General features: G+C 38.8%; 1 protein-coding gene across 1 annotated transcript in view; it reads right to left on the minus strand.

Moving 5' to 3' along the window:
- Positions 1 to 16,196, minus strand: part of TSPAN5 (tetraspanin 5) — an 89,033-nt gene that overhangs the window by 71,375 nt on the left and 1,462 nt on the right. The gene's annotated exons all lie outside the window — the stretch shown is intronic.

Consider the following 16,196-nt stretch of genomic DNA (forward strand, 5'->3'; position numbering starts at 1 on the left):
GTTGTTTACCTGGGAATCCAGTTCCCAATGGGATCAGACCATGAACCTGGGCACTGCAACAAGGACTTCAAGGCATTCAGAAGCACTCGTTTATTATTTTTGAGTAAAACAAGAAGTCTTAGATCTCTCAGCTTCCCCACCCCCCAAGCCCTGTAAACCAGCTTAAAGATGAAGTCAGCCTCTGCACAGTCAGCTAGCTTTAAAGGGTCTTGTACTTTTTGGCCAGAATCATAACATCAGATTATGTTGCTATCTTGCCTATCTCTTGTCTTCTCTTTGTCAGCCGGTAAGTACTAGTAGTCACCCATGCCACTTATGTTCTTCTTCCCTTCACATGACTATTATGCAAGTAATCAAGAAAAATCTCACATTTTATCAGATGTCAAACACTGTGGTATAATGCAAGATGATTTCTATAAATTTGCCTTGATTAAAGAATTTGCTTGGGCTACAATACAACCTTAGGGACTTGGGAACATCATGATGATACCAATGACTCCACTGTACTGTCTGGCCACCACTTTACCTCATGCAACCTCTCAAGATCATACTCTTAACACAACACTTAGCACTGTCTGCTTCAGAGACAGCCTAGGCAAGAGGAAGCACTCCCCAAAAGCCACAGCTTTGTGTATGGTGCTTCTCAGGGTCCAGACCAGCAAGGAACTTTTCACCTTTCCTTCCAAAATAATGGTTAAGCGCCACATTTCAGCTTTTATGTTAAAGCCAACTCCTACTCTTCCAAAACAGAAATCAAAGGAAGGAGTAGTCTGGTGTCTGCCTGAAAACACCCTTCAGATTCATCTGCCCATCACAGAATTCTCATCCCTCATACACTGTTTAATTACTGGATAACCATCCATGGTAACTAATAGCAGAATTAAATAAGAATTTTGGGAGTGCAGGCTTGCTTTTTTCTTCCTTAGGGGAAGCAAGGGGGAGAGGATGAAAAAGGACAGAACTGAAGGCAAGTGCAATCCTATGTAAAAACTGCCAACTACATACCTTGCTGTTAAACATGGCCTGGGTTGAAAATGCTTAATTCATTATATTTGGAGGAGAAGTATAAAGATCCAACTAGGTCACCATCTGGAAACTTACAGCTCTGCTTCCCAACAGCAAGCTTTTTCACCTGTGACATCCAGCTGTAGATAACTTGGACTGGTACACATACTTGACTTGACACACCTGCAACATTTTAATTCAACCATCTGAACTACTGAAAAGGAAGGTATCCAGAATTTGTTTCTTAATGGTATTATGTGGAAAAGGCAGGGGCAGAGTACATCAGGGAGCAGATAAAAGGTATTTCAAACTGCATTCTTCAGATGCAGGATTTTCATTGTGGTTTCACAGTAACTAAGTAGATGAACATGAAAGTTAATTGACTCCAAGCTGCAGAAAGCTTTATTACATGCCTGTTGGAACTCCACCTCTCCCAAAAGTAAGCCAAAACTAAAAGGGAAAAGGTACAGCTAACAATGGATGTCATGTACTTCAGAAAGTTAGATTCAAGGCCCAAGCAGACAAATTCACAAAGAAAAATCCATCTAGGGATACCAAGTACAAAGATCCTAATTCTGCCTCTGTTAAGTCTGAGAATTGAGAGGATTTTCCCTAAGAATTATCACTGTCTACCTGCCTTGTTCTTACACTTCTCACCATCTGCATCCCATTGCCCACCATTCTAAGGATGCTTACCTTAAACGGACCTTTTGTCTGGTCCAGTATGATCACTGGTATGTTCTCTTTGTTGGATTTCTAGAAAGGTTCCTTGAGGACTGCCTTGACAGTGACACCTTATTTTAGTTCCCTTCTGTACTGGGAAATGCTTTAATCCAAATGTAATGTTAGATGTCAGGGAGAGAAGAAGGGGAGCTTGACTAGAACACCTAAGAGCACATCACCCATAAAAGACTTCAATCAACTTTCTGTCCAGCCCTGTGCAAGTTTTCATTCTTGTGTTGTATCCAAACCCACGAATGTTCCCTTTCATTTTAAATGCAAAATGCCCCTTAAAGGAAAACAAATGTTTTAATTCTTCTATACACTTAATAAATAACAATTTTTTGTAAATTTCAGTGCCACTTCCAATAAAGCTCACAAAATTACTTCCAATACTCACTTTGAAACTTAGAGTATTACCCCTTTTGCTCATTTTTTTTACTGATGATTATAGTTTGTTATGAACATTTCACAGTGATTTCATAACCTCACCCTATTCTCATTCTGAACGCTAAGAACTCATTTTGAAATTTCAGAACAGTTTCCAGAGACCATGAAGTCCAAACTGCTGGCATTATCTCAGGTTAGGTCAGAAAGAAGAATTTTCATTAGACACACATTCACCCCAAAGCTCAAGGGAGAAAGAAAAGAGCATACCTTTACCACCCTTCAGTAAAGTACAGTAGAAATATAATTCCAGGCTAACTCATACTGGTCATACCACACATCTTTATCTGTATTAATGGTTTAGTTTCTATAACTTCTGTACTAATTGTAGCTCTGCAGATTTCAACATACCTTTTACTGTTTAGGCATTCCTAACTCAGCCTGGGGATCACCAAAGGTATTAGACCTTGAAAACAACAGGGAAATGACAACACATCTTCAGACTTAAGAGCTAATTAACATGAAATATTTCCAAGGGACATTGTTCAGTCTGCAGGGTTTTTTTGCAGATTTGGTCTGTCCATAGAAATGGCTAATTATGCCAAATACTAACTGCAGGGTTGATGTTAGACATGGACAGCACTCACAGAAAAGCCACACAGCTTTAAATCAAGGCAGTTAAACGAGTTAGGTGTTTCAGTAGCAAGAAGGTCCACCGAGTTCCCCAGTCACATCCTCAGCTGAGTGGAGTCGTTTTCCTCCCATGTCCCTCTTCACCAGCCCCTCAGTTGGTTTATGAAGCCGTATCTTACACCACACACTGGCACACAAACTGTTTTAAGCTAGTTTTGCTTGAAATCGTCTTGAAATGTCCTCTTAGACAAGATCATTAAACCTCAAAACTACCTTTAAATCACACAGGACCCCAGCCAGAAATTAAGAAATATTCAAAACCATGCCTTTTTATCACATCTCTCATACCATACAAAACACAGCCCATTAATATATTAAGAAAGTGTTGTAGGCATTTAAAAGTTGTCAACATGCACAAAGGTAACAGAAATCGAGACTACATAATCTTCAAAGAAATATTTTTTTCAGTGCCTTACATTAAAACTTATTTTCAACTTGTTTAATAGAGTGGTAGGTACATTGATACAGTGTTTCTTCACAGACCAGAGAAAAAAAGAGAGCAGGATTCTTTGCCTTAGGGAACTGCCTTGAACTGAATCTAGTCCAAAGGCAAGGCTCAGCCCCTCTCCTCCAAAACCTTGGAACAATTTGTAGCTCTGTAGGTTAATGTTTCATTTGAAGGGACATGACAATCTAGCAGATTAAGGATTCAGTGCAATAGCTCAAAGTTCTTCATCTCCCTCGGTGGTATGATGAGTCTAAAAGCAGGGAATGTTAATCTTGCTTTTTTTTATTTTTTTAAAAGCCATCAATAAGAATCAGTTTTACATTTCTTTAAAGCTTTCCTTAAAGGCAAAGGGAAAGGTGGGTTTCACTGTTTACTTTTCATAGTATTGAAACCATTGGTATTAGGCATATACCTACCTAGACTGTAACTACCCATATTGCATTACAACAAACTGCTGAAACAACCTAACAGTAGAAAATAAATCCAATATTCATCAAGTTTGCATTTAGACAGACTGTTTTTACCTTTTCTCTATCAATCATGAAAGCATAAACAAAACTAGTCCAAGATGTTAAGTTTCCATTCAACTATAAACTGATTTTCAGGCTTGATGTATATACATAGCTTCTTTTATGCTTTGTTTACAGAAATTCATTTATCTGCCACACTAGCTTATTTGGTAAAACATCATTAGCAGTAATGGAACATATTTCACACAAAAGCCATTATCTTTAGCCTAAGCTGCTGTTAAAGTTCAGAAGCCATTAATAAAATGTGGTGATTTCTTATGTGACTAATGGTAGACCACATAAGTAGCGGTACTTAAAAGATAAGTATTAGTAGCTCCATTGGACATAGATTTATCATTAAGCTGCTGCTATTATGTACATGCCTGGCAAAAGCAGGACTCGGTATTCAACACAGTATTAGTTATAAAAAACATTAGTGGTGACCAGCTTGCTGCCCAGACCACTGGCAAGGTACAGAGCCTGCAAAAACCACCGTTAAGTGATATTACAGCACATGTAGAGTCATCTCATACAAGCACACCACTACTCTACAGCTAGAGACAGCACAGTCACAACTGTCTGCTGTGGATGAACGGCTGAGCTCTCTCAATGCTACAAGTATTAGTCATATACAGCTCCTATTATTGAGGGGAAGATCTCATTTAAATGGTCAGACAGAGACACAAAGTATCAGGAACACTGCCTGATAGGCTCCAGTGTTCTCTGCCAGAATTTTTTTGGTTAGACTAGTGTCATCACCCTTTTCATCAGTTCTGAGCTACTTAGGCAACCGAAGTAATTCCTCTAGCTCTTTTGAAAGTCTTGTCAGTGTTTTGTTTAGGGGACCTCTTTGGGCTTTCCTTCCCCCCTCCCCCCCACCTCCACCCCATCCCCTTTTTTCTTGGGAAAAAAAAAAAAGACATTGCTTGAAAACCAATTATGCAGCTGCCACCAAATGATACCCATTGAAGTCAGCAGGAGCTGCTCTTATGCAGAGGCCTTTAACAAGGGCCCAAGCATTTACAGTGCTGAAAGCCTTTGTGCTCTATACCCTAAGTGGATGAAGGCAAGCTATGCAGGGTGCTCATTCAAAATTAATACTACATCAGGAAGTGGATGAGGGAGAGGGAAAGCACTTAATAATTGATCCATGGTTTGTTTTCTGTGAATTCTGAAACATCTTTATGTGTATGTTTGTTTTGGTTTGCCTTTTTGTGTTTGATTTTTCAAGCTAGAGAGTTTTTAAAGAAAAGTTCTGTTAATAGAACAGAGTGAAACAATTACAAGAGAGCTCCCAAAGCAGCACTTTGATAACAGTAACTGCAGAAAAATACTTACCCAGAAGCAACACAGAGATGGAAGAGAAAACAAGGCAGGTTTTATCCAGACAAAATATGACTACCTTCTCACTTTTAGAAGATGACATTCTCAAAGGTATATACCTTCTGCTTTTTGAAAAAGTGGTGTATTCCACGCCTGTGAAAAGTTACAGGTTTCTCTTCTCACCACCATTTATACAGAAGTCCAATCCCACCCCACAATGCAGTCAAAGCCCATCCTTCCAACTTCAAACTCCTCAAGCTAGGACTGTAATCCTGCTTCCATGCACAATTCTGACAGCACAGCTACACCAAAATTGTTCTACCTTGTTCTGTAAATATCACCTGCAGTCATTTTAAAGACATATTACAATGGCAGATTGCAACAAGGTAACATTTTAGAATAAACAAAAATCCAACCCTAGTATGCTAAGGAGATTTAAACAAATAGCAGTACTCACTTAAGTTCTGATAGGTCTCAAAGATACAAAAAAAAAAAAAAAAAGTCCCACAAACTCTCAGCTTAAAATACTTAGGACTTTACAGTATGCTTCTAACTAGTACAGCAGCAGCAACCACCAGCCTCTTTAAATTTAATTTCAGTCCTATTCTCCAGCCTCAAGCAACATCACTGAGACCTTATGCTTCAAGAGCAACAAACCTTCCACGCCTTCCACATGGTTCAAACAGGAGACAGAACATGCCTCAAATCTTTGCCAACCATGCCAGTCTCCACTATAACCCCATCCATTCCACCTCACCTAATTCTACATAGCTCAGTCCTGTAGCAATTGTTTATGAAGCTAAAATGTGAAATTCTGTGTACCAGAGCTAGAGTTGCGTATTCAGTTTTGATATTCACCCGCCTTACAGCTTGACATATCAACTAAAAAGGGATTATGTCTGCAGGTGTTACTTGGTAGCTCTTGCACCAACACCAAGGCTTGCTGTTTCAACAGGAGATGCTTGTGCACTACACTGAAAAAAGGCACACATCTATGGAAAAAAAAATTGTTTGGCAAGTAGGAAAAAGTGCCTTTTATAATGGAACAAATAATAATTTTATAATGGAACAAAAAAGCCAGTGCTGATTTTCATACTTCCTTCCCACTCTCCTATGGACTGGTGGCTGGACTCCAGTAACAAAGCCAGCCAACTGCCCCTGTATAAAGCCCTCTCAGAGCATGGTAGTGATCATGCAGGGGCTCCTTTGGGCTAGCAGCACAGAACCCAGCTGAGCTTTCAATTCCAGGTGACAGGAGTAAGAATAGGCATAGACATATAGCGAGACAAAAAAAGGGCTACCTTGGGGAATGGAGCAGAGAGAACCACCTCTACAAGCTGGAGCACAGCACAAACTGAAAGGAGGGCAAATTCAACAAGAATCAGGTATTTACAAGAGGCATGGTCATTTCAGGCAGTACTCCGCTGCTATTGACAAGAAAACCACAACTAACAGTGGAGTCAAGTATATCAACACTGTCATTTATTAGGCATTACATTTAAAATACATGAAATACTGGATGATAATGGGTTCACTGGAAATCCCACCCACGCACAAAGTTCTGGGATGAGGAAAGCTGAACGCAAAAGCTACTGTTACCCACAGCTGTCCTTTTGCCTCCTCTGCGAGAGGTTAGCACCTCTGCAGAACAGCTAACAGAGCCATGAATCTATGGGGCATAGCAGTACCTCCAACAGAAAACAAGAACAGCCAGATGGAAGTCACAACTCATTCACCTGCTACATCAGAATCCTTCAGTATCAGCCTCATCAGGATTGGTATTTATGGGTTTCTTTAATATGCAAAGCTATTAGCTGCATCTGTTCAGGAGCTACTTCCTTTCCCACATGTATGAGAGTGCTTTAGGAAAAAATAAAGGAGAGCAGAGGCCAGCAAGGATGTAAACCATGTAAAAACATAACTGGCTTGTGTTCCTGACAAACACACCAGTTACTCGCACAGAAAAGATCCTGTAGAATAAAACATTGATTCAGATGTCACCACAAACCTTTTGACTACCCAGGTAGTGGGTTTACCTACCTTCAAAATAACAGGACACTTTGTAAGAGGAAGGAGATTGATTACATACAGAAGAAAGCAATATTTTTAAACCACACACAGCCCCATATGGCTGAAGTGGTAACACTACTGGTGACCATGCCAGTGCTCCCAGCAGCAGAAGAATAGTAAAATACAGCCAGAGGAAGATCAGTGCAAAAAGTCCTTCTGTGCATGCAACAGCAGTAAGATGGGTTTCCAGTCCCTTCAACTCCTGCTTTTAGGCACATAAGTCAAGGAACTTCTGCTCTAGCAAGTCAGGAATTAACTATTTTTAAATACAGTGATATTCATATGCATATAAATACACATGAATATATATGAAATAGTGTTAAGCATGCATGTGTTATTTATATAAATGTATTCCCAATATTAAATGCATACTAACCTTTTGTTTGCAACAAAGCCATCAAAAAAGGTACTACTTAGGAATGGATGATCATGATAGACTCTCTTCAGAGAGGTCATTTGCTAACCCTTCCAGCAGGCAGCTCCAATGAAGTACCTTATTACAGGGAGTGGCATGGTGTTAAGAGTTATGGGAAGGAAAAGAAATCTGAGAGATAGACGGAGCTGTCAACCTAAGCTCAAATTAAGTGCACCTTACAATAAACTTTGTAGACTGTCACCATTCTTTCTTTCTCCAACATCACTGAGCAATTAAGAGAAAACAGATAATAACCACAAGTCTTACTAAAATAGAGAAGATCCAAGTGCACTGGAAGCACATCCCAAGTAGCACATATGCCTACATAATCAGACTGAGCTAATTACCAACACACATCATGTCTGGTACCTCTGTGTACTCTGCAGTCTGAAACCACCTTACCTGGAGTTGAAACAGGCTCTGCTTGCCCAAACACTTCAAGTTGATCTATACAGGCGAAGGAGGAGACTGTCCTACCATCTTCCCACAAGTCATTCTTGCAGCAAACAGTTAAGTCAGTAGACACTGACCCAGATGAGAGTTCTCAGTCAGCTCTGGTAACTGACTGCTGGCAGTCCACTGAAGCTGTACTAACACATTTAGTTCTGCAGCCTTGTGCCAGCCTCAGCCGTTTGCAGCCCCCCCGCTGTCATTCTGACAGCAGAACTGGCGAGGCAGCACACCAAAACCAGCCATGAAATCACTGCCATAACCAGGGCAGAAGTGGCCCTGCTACAGAAACAGGTCCTCCCAGCTGTGCAAAGAAAAAAAATAGAATTACACTATTATGAAATCAGTGAGACTTCACATGCCCCTGGATGCCCACAGAAAGGGAAGGAAACAAGAGGAAACAAGCAATATTGATTAAAAACTAGGCCTTAGTTATTTTTTAACTGCGGTCATACATATTTTATATTCACATATACATGTTTTTACAGCCTTCACATAAATCAGATGGCTTAACTTTCATCTAGAAATGGATTATGTAACTCCTTGGAAAACAGGGCTTCTAATTTTAAAAGTTTTCCTCTTTTTTATATTATATATTTAATTATTTAATTGTTGTTGGGGACTGACTGAATTCACACTTATTCCTTTAGACACACACCCACGTAAACTGACAGTCAGGAAGACAACTTTTCCAAAATGCTATCTTTTACCCACAAGGAAAAAGGAACCCTTCTGTTTTCGTATTTCAGTGGCAAAAATTAAAATTAAAAATCTGAAACCCTTGCTTTGCATACGGTAGAATACCCCAGCATACGCCCAGTTTTCTAGCCTGAAACACTCATACCACACTGAATTGCAAAGACAGACTTGACAGTTCTTCCACAAGGTGACACGGCTAATTGCAGCATGGCATGAAACAATAAAACCTTTGCCATACATTATCTGTGAATTTTTTTCCTCAGTGTTTCTGCCTTCATATATAAACCCCTTACAGCACATAGAGGGAACCCCCTTCTAGTTCTTTTTAATCACACCTGGTGGGAAAACAGAATGCAGCAGGAGAGATGCAATTCAGGGAGAGAGAAGCACTGAGAACCTAGCCTCACAAAGGCAAATATATACTCAGTGCATGGGTACATAAAGCAAAGGTGTCTAACAAGGAGAACCTGTGATACAAGCTCTGACAAAATGACAGATACCAGGCGGGTCTGCCAGGGGTGACACCCCACAGACAGTGCTGCTGCGTCTTTGCTTGGGGCACCAGAGGTCAGTTGAGAGAGTCTTCTCTCTTGACACACAGAAAGTCCTGACATAAAATAATGTTCTGCATCATGGAAGATCTGCCCCTAGATCAAAGTAAGTTAAGCTGGACTCTCATTAAATATAAGCTACGGACACTAGGAAACACCCAGTAGGCTGATTTATTGCAAGCATCCTTGCAGTCTCATTTATATCATATCCATCACCCAATAACAGTAGCTTACTGGAGCTAGGACAGCAGGCATACTCAGGTTTTGACTCATTAACACTATACTCGGGAAAACAAAACAGAAGCCTCTATGAACCTGAAATATATCTAAAAGCCTCTAGTCTCCTATTAACTCTTTCTTTGAATAAAATACTACAAAGAAGTATCAAACACTTTTAGAAATAATTTTACTTGCCTATTAAGGAGAAAGAGTACGTATTTAAGCACAGGTTCTGACAGTTCTTTGATTTTTCCATAAAAGGTTTTGCTGTTGAGAAAACCAGATGGCAATAGGTATGGAATAGGTATTCAAACTGTTTCCATAGCATGCATTTGTCTCGTTGCAAAAAGAAAAGAAAAAAAAAATCTCCCATCACCACAGATCAGGAACTCTGCTTGAAATGATTTTCAGTATTATTTGATGTAATGGAGCCTTCACTAGGAGCAGAGGGATTTTCAAGGCCTGGAAGACGCATATTGATTTTTCCAAGTTCTGTGGGAAATTGACAGTCCATTCATAAGATCCTTTGTGTGTGCTGAAATACTTATTCTAAATGCTGTCCAGAGGAAAGTGACTGGAAAACTGAAATATTAGCCAAAGAATGTGATGTAGAGATTGATATGTATTAAAATACATACAGCCACTGCCATTTGCCTCATTTATTTTATACAGCTAAAGGAGTAGGACCTGACTGGTTTTAGCATCTCTGCAAGTCAGGCCATCTGGAGGTTATAGGAGATCACACTGAGTCACAGTTTGATACCAAATCAAGAGCCCCTGACTGCAAGTCTCAGTGTGTTGGTGACATTTTTAAATGCCAGCATAAGGGGAAGCCTGGACTGCTCTAGATCTCTGTGCATGTAACAGAAGCAGCTACAAAGAACAGTGCCAGTAGTGACATCCATCCATACCAACCCTTATATCTGTAGAAAGTCCTGCTGAAATCAGTGGAAATCTATATCCACAGTGATCCACAACAGGGGACATTTTTTGGCAGAATCAGCAGCACACTCACAAAAAATGGGATGTTTTCCAAACTCGCACAATAGTACCATAGAAAAGAAACAAATCAGGCCTCAAATCAGTAAATAATAATCTATGTTTTCCTGGATTTTGCACTGTACAACTGTAGTGCAAGGCAATTCAGTACATTGGTAAAAATGAATAAATTTTTTTGGTTTAATTCATTCTTTATTGCATTGTGACAATATTTGCTGATTGTTAATGAGAAAAGAAGATGGAAACTGGTACAAGAGTAAAAAGTCACTATTAAATGCTAGATAATGAAAAAGTCAGATATGTAGAAGAGTTTAAAAAAATTACTGTACTGGAAAGCACTTTAATGGTTAATGCTGACAGTGACTTCTGGGTCATCTCTAACAGAGCTGGGTTACTTTATGAGCTGTTCAGATCCTTGCTCCTGCCTACATCAATAAAACAATTACAGTCCTGTTGACAGGCTACCAGCCATACATTTGAGAAATATGCTACATGTTTTGGGCAAAGCAAACTATGAAGGCTGATTCCATCCTACTGCACTACAGTTTAAACCGAGAATTCCCTAACCAGCAGAATTAAGTCAGGAGATATCTTTGGGTCAACAATATTCTCTCACCTCCAGTTTTAATTGGAAGACATTATATTCTAAATGCTTATAGCAAATCTTCACAGGTTACTGCCCTTGGTTAATGGAGTATAAACTGTTCAAGTACATAGACTGAGCATTTAACAACACATCAGCTTCTTGCTCCAAGTTTTTAACTTCTAGTAGCTGTGGTGCCAAAAATAATTTATAATGCTTTTTCAACAACAGTCTATTTGCAGGAATAGGGCTCAAAAGAAAAGGAAGTGTTGTTTCACTAACAGTAAGCCCAAGTTTCTTATGCTCTACTAATCATTAACTATCGCATCTTACAGTGTAAGGAATAAATTAAAGTTTGCTAAGAAGTACTTCAGGATTATCATAATCTATGGAACTAGGTCTTAGACAGCGTTCTTTAAGAACAGATTATATACATTCAAAATCCTGTCCACTTCAAAGGACAAAGTTCCTTATATTTTTCTTCTTTCTACTCCCCACACACAGAAAAAAAGAGCCACCCAAACCCCACAGCAAACCACCTTCTCCACCACATTTTCTATTTGAAAATTACCCTACATCTATTGTACTGTCTGAGAAAAATTGGGTGGGTTGGTTGGTTTTTTTCCCCAAAAATTTATTTTCTGGGTTCCCATTTGGAAAAAAAAGCCTTACTTCCCCAGTACAGCTCATGCTTGCTTTCCCTGTGTACCTATTATATCATACACTATATAGTTGAAGATGTACATACAATAAATTTATTACCAAATAGATAAACTTACCTAAAAGTTTGTCATGAAAACACTATCTTAACTGAATAAAGGTAGCATGTGCACCTTTAAATTGAACGTTACAGAACATGGATCTGTTGCTTTTATTAAGAAAGCATTATCAATATGCAATAAGGGGGACGGAACTAAGACCAACGATAACTTGTTTTGCACATACAAATATTCATTAAATGCTTCACTTGCAGAAGTATTATGTTGGGGCTGCCTGTACTCTGGGTGCCATTCACATGCATCAGCTTTTCTCTGACTGGGACACTAAAGATCCAAAATTAACTCTTCATACTTTGAGATAGACGTGCCACCATGTAAAACTTGCTATGTCAATTCAATCAAGGTGGGAGACCGGTTAATGTATTTACCAAATTCATCTTAACACAGAAGAAAAGCACGTAAGCTGCATTTGATAGTTCCAGTAATATTCGCTTGAAGTATGCTGACCTCAAACATGAGAAGTTGCACAATTAATTACAATTTGTTTTTTCTAGCTCTTGTGCCCTTATACTTCTTCAATCTTTTATCAACTAGAAACATCAAACAGCTTAAAACAATAACATATCTACAAACATCTATTTTTGGCAAAACACACACTTTGGAAAAAGGAAACTGCTTCACCCATGCTCCTCATCTATTGCTTTTTGTATAATCAGTGTTACAGCCTGCTACAAAATTACAAAGGAAAGCAGGGCAAGGAAAATTTTTATTCCAAGAATGACCTCTACAAATCTGAAGCAAGTCCTCTGGAGCCAGCAGAATTACTGTATTTTTATATGTATTTAAAAGACTGGGGCTACATCTGCCAACAGAGACACTGAGGAATTCAGGAAACCCAAGCTCACAACAACGATCTATTACAAAATAGTCATGTATTTTCCCCAAGACAAGCATTGTTCTGTTTCTGGCAAGATCACTTGTGAAATGCTCTCAAAGTCATCCATGCTAGTAAGAAATAAAAAAAAAACCAAACACTAAACAAATAAATAAAATCACTTGATCATAACAGGGGAGGGAGAGTGAACAGAGTGCTTCCACTTCCACTGCAAGGGCATCTTCCCAATGCAATTGTTTATAGATCAAATGCTACAGAATGCATCTGAAAATGGCATGGACAAGCTTCACATTGATTCCCCCCCCCCCCCCCTTTTTTTTTTAAACCGCTGTGGCAAAGGAAAAATTACATAACCAAAACTTCCTTGTGAATATCTGAAAACCAGCTAACATCAGAAAATGATCTTCTGCCCCTTTGAAAACAAGCAATCAACAATGCACAAATGTAATAAACAATCTGTTTGTTGTTCCTTAAAGGTCAGTGCACTTTTCCAACACTTTTCCCATAACACACATATAACCTTATTTGGTTTTCTCTCCACTATCTTCCTGTAATTCAGAAGACTATTTAGACTCTCATATGGTTGCCATCAAAACCAGCAGATGCCAAGCAAATTAAAACACAAATTATGACTTGTAATATGCTGATATATCATAATTGCAGCATATCTCACAACTTACAGTGAATCAGATAAAGCAAAGGTTTCTGAGGTGTCAAGTACTTTTTATACATCTTTCTGATTAGTCTAGGGTCAGTGGAATCAAGTACAGATTGAAATTCAGAGTTAAACAACAGTATATATCCACAGGTTTGCATCCCATATCATACAGCACAGAGAGCAATTGAAAACAGTTCTTGGAACTAAAAGTAGCTTAAAACTGTCTTGTAGAAGTAGAAGGGGAAAGAAGGGAAAATGATTCTTGCCTTTTGGGAAGCAGGGCGGCCTAATTCTACTTCTTGCATTGTACCTTTGACATCATTCTAAATGGAAGTCTAAGGGGCAAGGGGGGAGGAAGCATTGTTTGCTTTCTTTAACTACAGAAAAATGTTTTCTGTTACCATATACTACAGCTGGTTTACCTAGACAAAGACATAAAGGCTCATAAAAAAGCACTATTTCAGCAGCCTAGAGAGGTAGCAAATATAATAAGGTGCTTTCACACAGGCATTATGCTACTCAAGTTAAAGCACAGGTGTGTGCCCTAATGAACAACCAGCAGAAGAATGGCAGCTGTGCAATGGAAAGGGAGGAACAATACTGAGTTCTAACTTTTTATTTAGATGTATTTGTGCCTACTTGGTCTCAGTTCCTAAATCATACTTTGGCAACTGCAAAAAAAGCTTTCCTTTTCCACAAGAGCATAGTAATCTCATAAAATAAGGTTTTCCAAACAAACACTTCCATAATACTTTAATACTGAATTTCCAAAAAATTAACCTTGCAAATATACCCAGAACATTAATTACGCATCACCTCCACAGATAATACTGTCTTCTATAATAGTATGAAACACAATTAGACAAGAATACATTACCTGGGGTGGTGCAAGACTGAGAACTATCTCACAAAGAGCATACTGTCACCTCCAGTTACAACTACGTATAGAGCATTAGACTGCAACTTTCCCATATTCATTATTCTAATAATTCAGCTGTGTTTTTTAAGTAAAGAAACAGCAGATTTGCACAAAACCAAAAAACTGGCAAAAAGGTTTGATAAATTATTTTGCCCGTATTCTGTGGCATACAAAGCCTCCAAGTTTTTGTAATATCTTCAGTTAAAGCAGCATGTACAATCATTCCACACATAATTTGAGCAGATCCATAATATTCCTCTGTTCAAGGCACTGACAATTTTCTTGTCAAAACCATTACTCTTCCAACTCAGTTCTCTGTATTTTTAGTCCATTGTTTTACGATGTAGAATAGAGGTAGCTTCCTGTTTGCTTACAAAAAAAATTTACAAGGTTGTGTTAAAACCACTATATAATAACGCTCAGGTAGGAGTTTTAACAAAGGTGTTCAGGAATCTTGCAAACATGGAAATATGCAGGAGAGTTTCATGGGGTTAATACAACGACCTCTTCACCATTTCAATCTGTTTACAATGACTACGTTAGTGGCTATTTTTGATTTGAACCGAATTTACAGTTTTCATCTACAGCTTTTCTGGCCCATTTTCATGACAGGCTATTGAATGGTTTGCTATTAATTCAGTGAAAACAACATTAAGATGTATTCTGCAAGAGTAACTGGCTACGTTTTCACTCCAAATCATGCGAGACATGGTAATAAACGCAGGCTTCCTCATAAAGAGATTACAATATTCTGAAGAAATTACTAAACTCAAATTGCTTTGTCTCTGTGGATTTCAAGAAGTTTAGCCAAATACACAAATGACATAATTAGCATTCTGCAAAAGCGAAATCTGTAAGCAAGGGCCACACATCAACCAAATGGCAGAGTGGGTGATATACTCAGGTCTTCAGATAGCATTCCAGCAGTATAAAGCCAGGTGGCCTGGTGAGATATCCTTTAACCCTTTCAGTTACAAAAGGAACATCTGCCCTCATGCAAAAGCTATGCCGCATCAGCCTCAACAGCACAGGAATAAGAAAATGACTAGCCACAAAACACCTAAAACATACTGCTTCCTCACTTGCATCATCCACACGTTAACCTTCAGAAAATAACATGAAGGAAATTACAGTGTATATAGCTTCTTATAGACTGACGGCGCCTGAAGGATCAAGACAACATGTTTATGTATATTCCACCATAATCTCCCTTTTTTAGTCCAAGGACACAGCATGCAAATGTTCCTCACGCTATTCTGTTCCCTGCTGAAAAACATCTGTGTTCACAGCCCATGGGAATCAAAATGAAAAAAAAAAACGACAAGTGAAAAGAACCATGGCAAACTCAGCCACTAAAAATGGAGTAAACAGTACAATAAAAACAGCTATTACAGGGTCAGAATACTACAAAGCTTGCTCATCTCCACAGGTTGGTCTTGGGCCAAGTAAACATTGACACAAAACCTCAATCAACTTCACTTACTTAAGTAAGCAGCTTACTCTCTTCATCAAGAAAAGGTATTTCAGTACCAAAGTGCAATTAATCAAAACTCCCATCTTCCAAAACATCCTTTTCAGGCATCTTTACTTTCCAGAAATAGTGACATGAAGTTAGCCATGAGTACCTGCTAGCCATATAACCACTCTCCTCTGTTCTCCCCAAGGTGACAATCACAAGCTCAGTACTGGTTAGATGGTTTCTCTCCGCTAGGCTTCCCTACCTTCATCTGTAAAACTTCAAAGGTGGGGGGTTTTTTTGTTTGTTTTTTCCAGTTCATCTTTCTGGTCCAAAGAAGCCACTGTATCAGATATGTACTCAACTTGCCCTCAAAGACCTTCAAAAACACATTCACCATACTTGAGTTTCTGTATGTTTCTCATAGCTAAATGGAGTATCTCATGAAAAGGAGGATTGTACGTCTAAGAGCTTTCAC

The sequence above is a fragment of the Falco rusticolus genome, chromosome 1 (assembly GCF_015220075.1).
Source record: "Falco rusticolus isolate bFalRus1 chromosome 1, bFalRus1.pri, whole genome shotgun sequence".
Taxonomy (NCBI): Eukaryota; Metazoa; Chordata; class Aves; order Falconiformes; family Falconidae; genus Falco; species Falco rusticolus.